Below are 8,458 nucleotides of genomic sequence, written 5' to 3' on the forward strand. Positions count from 1 at the left end.
ACAATAACGACGATGATGATGCCAATAATAATAAACTTCACAAACTGTAGTATTGAAGACACAGTCATGGTGAAATAAAATTAAACGAAGCTGATTTAACTCAAACCATGATTGTCTTCCGAATGGACATACATTATAACTTGTGATAAAACTTTTCACAATATCGTCCTCTGTTGCTCGCCACCATTTGTGAGATTCATGCTAGCAATACTAACGCAGTTGTGCATAGTACGTCTCTCACTAGAAAAGCTTGTGCATTGATTGGCTCGGTAGATTGTATTATTTGCATACACGAGCAAACGGTAAATAGGAATTATAGGTAAAGATTCCTGTTTAAAGATATTCATTATATTCTCATTTTTACTGAATGATATTATTATGCCCAGTTTTCAATTTATGTTAATAATTTATTTATTTTTTTATTATAATTGTATTGATTTTATTGAAATCACACAACATTCCATACAAATAGATCAATTTTGCAAAAATAGGATTGAAAACAAATCAACCCCCACCCCTGAGAAAGAGAGCATGGCCAACAGAGTAAATCTTAAAGCTAGTAAAAATAAGTAAATAGATGAATTAATAAGTGAATAAACATAAATGGAGAAGAAAAAGAAATGGGGAGAGAATCTGCTTCCTCGGTGCTTTAAGAGTTTAATCTAAAATGTTATTGATTCGATCCTGCCAGGTTCTGAAAAATTTCTGCACAGATCCTCTAAGTGAGAATTTGATTTTTTCCAGTTTCAAATAGTATAAAACATCAGTTACCCACTGACTTAAAAGAGGAGAGTTAGAATTCTTCCAGTTGAGCAAGATAAGTTTACGTGCCAATAGTGTAGTAAAGGCCATTACAGTTTGTTTGTCTGTCTCCACTTTAAGCCCCTCTGTGAGCCCACCAAACACAGCTGTTAGTGGATTAGGAGAGATTGTGACCCCAAGGCTGTCTGAAAAGCATTTAAAGATTTTGGTCCAAAATGATGTTAATTTGGTGCAGGCCCAAAACATGTGGCCCAGTGAGGCTGGAACTTGATTGCAACGTTTGCAGGTTGGATCTTGCCCTGGAAACATTTTGGACAATTTTAAATGAGACAGATGTGCTCGATATATAATTTTGAGTTGAATAATTGTATGCTTTGCACATGTGGAGCTCGAGTGAATTCTCTGCTACCTTCCACTCCTTTTCTGAGATATTGAATAAGAGATCCTTTTCCCAATGTCCTCTTGGATCTTTGAAAGGGAGGGACTGCAACATGGTTTTATATATTGCAGAAATGCTGTCTGAGTCCTCGAGATTGATCAATATTTTTTCCAGCACAGAGTGAGGTGGGAGATGATGAAAATCGGGCAGGTTCTGTTTAACAAAGTATCTGATTTGAAGATAGTGAAAGAAATGTGTTGCTGGAAAGTTACATTTGGAGTGTAATTGTTCATAGGATGCAAAGACATTATCTATATACAGATCTCTAAGTGATTTAATCCCAAATGTTTTCCAGGCATTAAAACTGCATATATTTGCGAGGGTGGAAAAAGGTGGTTCTCCTGCAGAGGTGCCACAGATAAAAGATTCTCTATCTAACATTGTTCCTATATTGGTTCTATATTCTGAGTGAGTGAAGCACAATTGAGTTGTTAGTATATTGGCGATAACTTGCATTTATTGGTGCACAAAGCAAGGAATATAAAGAAGTACTGCAGGATTTTATTTCAAACCTGTGTCTGTTCATCTATTTGTGTCCATGTCCAGGTTTTATAGCTTGTATGTTTGCTGCCCAGTAATAAAATTGAAAGTTAGGTAGAGCCATGCCACCTTCTGCCATAGGTCTTTCTAGGGTTGCTCTTTGGATGCGTGGATGTTTTGAATTCCAAATAAATAAGGTTATGGTTGAATCTAATTGCTTAAAAAACAATTTATTGATTTGGAATGTTTTGAAATAAGAAGAGAAGCTTAGGGAGGATATCCATGTTAACAATGTTAATTCTTCCAGCTAAAGTGAGATGAAGGGTTGACCATCTATACAAGTCTTGCTTAATTTTTTCCATACAGACGGCAAACTTTTGTTGATAAAGAGCTTTATGTTTACTTGTGATGTTTACCCCTAGATATTTAAACTGATCTGCATTAATAAAAGGGAAGGTGTCCAATCTAATATTGTAAGTTTGAGAATTCTCTGGAAAGAGCACACTTTTATTCAAATTAATTCTGAGACCAGAAATCTTTTGAAATTCTGTAAGTGCTGTTAGGACTGCAGGCACAGTATTTTGTAGGTCTGATATATATAGTACCATTTCATCTGCATATAGAGAAATTTTCTGCTCTCTGATAATCCCCTTTATCTGATAAGTATTTCTAAAGTGAACTGCCAGTGGTTCAATGGCGATTGCAAAAAGTAGTGGTGACAAGGGGCATCCTTGTCTCAGTACCATGTTCTAGTTTAAAGTAGTCTGAATTAATGTTGTTAATATAAACTGAAGCTTCTGGATTGGTTTACAGTAGTTTGATCCATGCACAAATGTTCGGGCCAAACACAAATTTCTCCAATGTAGTGAAAAGGTAGTTCCATTCAACCATATCAAATGCTTTTTCTGCATCCAAAGATAATAATATCTCGGGGTGTTTGACTTTGCTGGTGAATATATTACATTAAGCAGGCAACGAAGATTGGATGCTGAGTGCCGGCCTTTAATAAATCCAGTTTGATCTTATGTTAATAATTTAAATTTTTATATGTTACAGTGATGTTTTAATTAAAAAATAATAATAATGAATTATATCTTGAATTCACCATCACCCGAAGATACACTTTTGGCTGGTACTTTAAATAGTGAACCATAAAAACTTATTTATTGTAACTTTTAAGATTATTATTAAAGAAACATTAAAAGCAATGAATAAAGATTACTAATACAGTCCGATTCCTACTTATTTTCTGAAACTGCACCCCTCAAGTGCGTATTTTTCTGAGACAGCCTTGTAAACACACGTTACTATAAATTGACATTCTCAAATTGTGAATTTGAGGTCCTAAATACTTTTCTGCCCCCAGTCTTATCACCAGGTCTCAATGTATAGGTCTGTCAGTGATGATTCCTCTCAAAGCAAAAGGGGCGGCAGGGCATCATTTAAAGCTTCACCTAAGGCACCAAAAATCCTAGAGCCGGCTCTGACCCCTGCTCTGTTCATTAAACTGGACCATTTGTAACAGCATCAAGAATAATACAGTAACAAGCATTGAGATGGAAAGACTGAGATACACACCAAATGAGAGTAAATCCCAATATGAAATGGGAATGGAAGCTGTTGTGGAAAAGAGGATGGTGGCAAAATTGGATGCTGTGGAAGAATAATGTTAGAGTAACATAGCATTCATCTTAAAGAAATAGCGTAAAGAGTTAATAAATGTGTTAAACCAAATAAAGGTCAAGTGAACAACAAAATGTACACTGAAATATAAGATTTGGTTTAGGAAAAATACTGAGAATGTCAAATAAATAAAGAATGTACCAGAAGAAAGGTATGATGTAATATACAAAATGTACTGAAGGATGACTAAGAGATGACTAAGAAATAAACTGGAATGGACAGTTGTTATATGCACAGAAATATCAAGGGTGGTGTCTCATCTCAAAAGGTATACGAAGAACCAGAATATAATACAATAGACTTTTATATTATATAAATCATTTGGGTGTAAACCAATGAACCAACCAGAGTAAAATGTATGCACTGATTTGACCCTGCATGTAAATTCATCAGTTTATAAAATGAACCTCTATTCCTTTATTTCTCTGATCATTCTGATCATTCTGACCATGCTGTGATGGACTACTTTTGAAGAACGCTCCCTCCAAGGCATTTTGCTGAGGAGTAATTAAAACATACAATAAACAGCTTTTCTCCAGCCTGATTACTGAATTGTCCTGTTAGAGGATGTGTCTTTCGTTAGTAAAATGTTAAATTTCGACCACAATGCCATCATGAAAAATCCCCTCCATCCCCTCTGGGAGACGCTCTCTTAGAGCACTTTTAGCCATTAAGTGGAAGTGCTCATTCCACCACGGTGTGTGAAGAAGCTCCTCTGGTGGTCTTTTCTGGCCACTGCTATGAGGCAATTCAATGCTTCCACCCGTTGTACTCATTATTTTTGTTTTTTATTTATTTACAGTACTTATCTATCAATTAATTAATTGATTGATTGGCTGTATTATCTGTCCATGTGAGTCTGTATCCTTGTTTTTTTATGTTTCTGACACTGTTTGCATCTGTGTTTTCCCATGGGTTTAATATAGTTTATCTTATCTAACCTATTGTAATAGTGGACATGTTTATTTAACAATGAATGATCCACAGCTGTTCTTCTACAATAATCACCCCTCCATTGTTATGGCCGCGGGAAATGCCTTATAAAGTAACAGTTACTGAACTAACTACAATATTGACACACTTGTACTGGATTACAAGAGAATTAAAGCTGTTTAGTCTCAAACAGTGTGGGCATGTCACTCAGGTACTTAAAATTCTCAAAAGGCATTGATAAAGTTGATCCGGCAACATTCTTTCACTTTAACGGTGAATCACATACTATAGGATATCAGTGGCAATTAAGGGTTAGTTTATTTAAAACTGAATCCAGAAAGCACTTCATTACGTAAAGAGTTGTGGGACTCTGCAACAAACTACCAAGACATGGAGTTGAAGCAGAAGCCTTGGCAACATTTAAGAAGTGTTGGGATGAGATATTGGGACAGCTTAGCTGTTAGCTATACAACTGGACTTGACGGACTGAATGGTCTCCACTTATTTGTCAAATGTCTTATGTTCTTAAGAATTTTTGGGTTCCCTCTTCTGGCGTTCCCAATCCTCTTCCAGAGTTGGATGACGAGAAATTCTACCTCTGTGATCCCTCCTTCTGTCTTGGTTCTATCATCCAATGCCCTGGGTGTCTGTGCTTGCCTTCTTAAAACTTGTAATGTGCTTCTGTGGTTCGAGGAATGCAGAGCTCAGCGTACCTGTGTGACATTTCGCTGTCAATCTCCCATCTGATCTACTTATCTTTAGGTAATACGCTGACTACTACAATACAGTTTACATCAATGTCCACCTGTGTGTTGGTAATGTGATATCACTTTTGATTCATACGTGTGTGCTCATCCACCACTGGGCTGATGATCTTGATATACATGCTGTTAATCATAATTACAACTCCAACAAAACCAACAAGTGTTGGTGAAATGTAATAACCTGCATATTCCTTCATGCGTTGTAAAGGTGTTGAAATTCTGATGCAAAATTTGAGAATAATTTGGTTGCCTTTTGATTGTAGATAGATAGATAGATAGATAGATAGATAGATAGATAGATAGATAGATAGATAGATAGATAGATAGATAGATAGATAGATAGATAGATAGATAGATAGATAGATAGATAGCGTAGTTGGCAGGATTACATAGATAGATAGATAGATAGATAGATAGATAGATAGATAGATAGATAGATAGATAGATAGATAGATAGATAGATAGATAGATAGATAGATAGATAGATAGATAGATAGATAGATAGATACAAAGATAGATAGATAGATAGATAGATAGATAGATAGATACTTTATTAATCCTAAGGAGAAATTCACATACTCCAGCAGCAGCATACTGATAAAAAACAATATTAAATTAAAGAGTGATAACAATGCAGGTATAACAGACAATAGCTTTGTATAATGTTAACGTTTACCCCCCCGGTGGAATTGAAGAGTCGCATAGTGTGGGGGAGGAACGATCTCCTCAGTCTGTCAGTGGAGCAGGATGGTGACAGCAGTCTGTCGCTGAAGCTGCTCCTCTGTCTGGAGATGACACTGTTTAGTGGATGCAGTGGATTCTCCATGATTGACAGGAGCCTGTGGCCATAAATATAAATATAAATATCTATATATATAATTCACTAAGCTGCCGACAAGTAGACACCCATGGAAAGCACGCAAGACAGCCATGCCCACCAACTCTACGACAACAACTCGCAGAGCCACACCCACCAACTCGGAAAATATGGCGTCATTTATGTTCGTCTGTGCTAGAGTCCACATGCACCTCTGAGCCACGTTGACTGTTCATAGAGGCATGTTTCTCGCGGATGTGAATCGCTGTATGCAGCGTGTAAAACAGTTTGTGAGGGGTATCCCATGGGATCCTTAAAACAATCCTTTAAAACTGAGGTTAAAACACAATGAAGGAAGCAGTCTTTAAAAACCAATAAGCCCTGTGCCTCTTTTTCATTAGCGTCTCACCTGCTTCACCGATGCAGGCCCTGCAACAGTCGAGACGCTCTCTCAGCAGCTGACCTTCTCTGTGCCTGATTCCACTACTGTCAGTCGCCTGATTAAAAATGGCCTTTTGAAGGGGAGCTATGGACCCGCTATACCACAGGAACACATTGCCTTCGAGCCTGCTCTCACTCACTCTAACGTACCGGCTTTCTCTCTCTCCTGACTTGCTCACACACTGCACAGGGGAGAAACGCCCTCAGCACGACTCCACCCAGAAACCGCTTCAGCCACACTTCCACGCCCCTCGCTACCCTGTGAGTGCGATGATTATTTATTTAAAAATGGCCTTTTGAAGGGGAGCTGTGGACCCTCTATACCACAGGATCACGTGTGACATTGCCTTCACATTGTTTTCCTTTTATTTCTGATCCCGTCGAGCAGATCAGACACCCAATCTGAATAATCAATAGCTGCAACTACTTTGCCCGCCCCAACTCCTCACCTGAGTCGGTTTCGTCTCTGTTCAGCAGTGTTTCCCAAACTCGGTCCTGGTGAACCCCTGTGGCTGCAGGGTTTTGTTCCAACCGGATTCCTAATCATTAATAACGGTGAAACTCATCCGGGATAAATCGTTTTTTCAAACACAGCCGTGTAGCAGATTAATCTAGCAGACTAGCAACACAAAAAAACTTTGGCTGACGACACATGGCTTCTTTGGGTACATGAAATGATCGTGTGATGTACAAGATTTGCTACCATCTTGTCAAATCAATATCTTTTTACAAATTCATTGTTATCTGACGTTTCCAAAACATTCAGCCTTTTGTCTCTGCTTGAACGCCATCTTCTGGAAGTTTCTATTGCGTTAGGGCTGCTCACAAGCTCTGTTAAAACTTGGTCAAGTCAGGAGTTGTTTCATAAAGCAGGAAAACTGACAAAATGCTTTTGCATTTGGTTACAAGACATGAACACTATTCAGTGACCAGAGATGAAGACTGGACTCCTTCAGTACTGTGTCTCTTCGGAGAATCTTTGGGAACCACTAGTTTAACTTTGTGTCAAATAAGCGGTTGCTCATGGAGTCCCACATGGGGCACATGTTACGGCACTATGGCCATGTAGCACAATTCCCCGAGGGTGATCCGGCTCACAGAATCCTCATTGTTGAGGGCCCGAGTGGCTGGACCAGGCCAAGGGGACGCCCACGTAACACCTGCTGTGGCAAATACACAGTCATTTCCGGACAGTGTGAGTGGGCCTTTGGGGTTGCCAACTGGGATCCTGAGCTGTTTTGTTGTGTGTTGGGTGTGGTAACGTGCTGTACCAGTGCAAGCTCCCCAACCTGACCTGACCTGACTCCTTCACCTAATAGCAGGACCGCATTTGTGTCACTCTATGATTTTTGAGCCAGTTACAATTGCTTTCCTACTCTGAGACTCTTGATATATACAAGCGCAGATCTGCTATTACCATACTTACATCTGCACTGAAGCAAAGCTGATTTTTAGCATACTCTGGAACTCAGGGGCCACAAAGGCCATCTTCTGATAATGTACAGCAGGATGCTGTCATCTGGTGAAAGAAATCACATTTCAAATGGGGCCAGGCTACTCTCTTAAAACGGCAGCTAGCGGCCCCTCAGTTTTATTTTCTTTTCCTAATAAGTATTTTCTCATAATTTGTGTTACATTTTCCTTTTTGTCATGAGAGACTCCTTTTAAATGGGTCCTTCTTATTCTTGGCACAATGATAAAATACAAGATTGCTTATTTAATCCTTGCCACTAGCATACTGTGTGACCCAAACGTTGAAATATGGAAACAATCACACTGAATGTATGCAGAATCATTATGTAAAGGTTTTAATAATATATAAATTTTTGGTTTGTTTTATGATAAGACATGATTCCTTGTGTTACAGTATATCCATTTTCCGAAGCCTCTTTTCTTCGAGGGAGATACAGGAACAAATCCTAGCAGGAAGAGTACTTGGGTTGGAAGCAATTGGGCTGTGTCTGAAAATACAGCGATCTCCATAAAGTTTGGGACAAAGACACATTTTTCCCTGATTCCCCTCTTTGCTCCACAGTTTAAAATTACAAATCAAACAATTCAGACTTGATTAATGTGCACATTGCAGACTTTCCTTTATGGGGATTTGAATATATTTTGGTCACACACCACATCTGGAGT

This window comes from Erpetoichthys calabaricus, chromosome 3 (assembly GCF_900747795.2).
Source record: "Erpetoichthys calabaricus chromosome 3, fErpCal1.3, whole genome shotgun sequence".
NCBI lineage: Eukaryota > Metazoa > Chordata > Cladistia > Polypteriformes > Polypteridae > Erpetoichthys > Erpetoichthys calabaricus.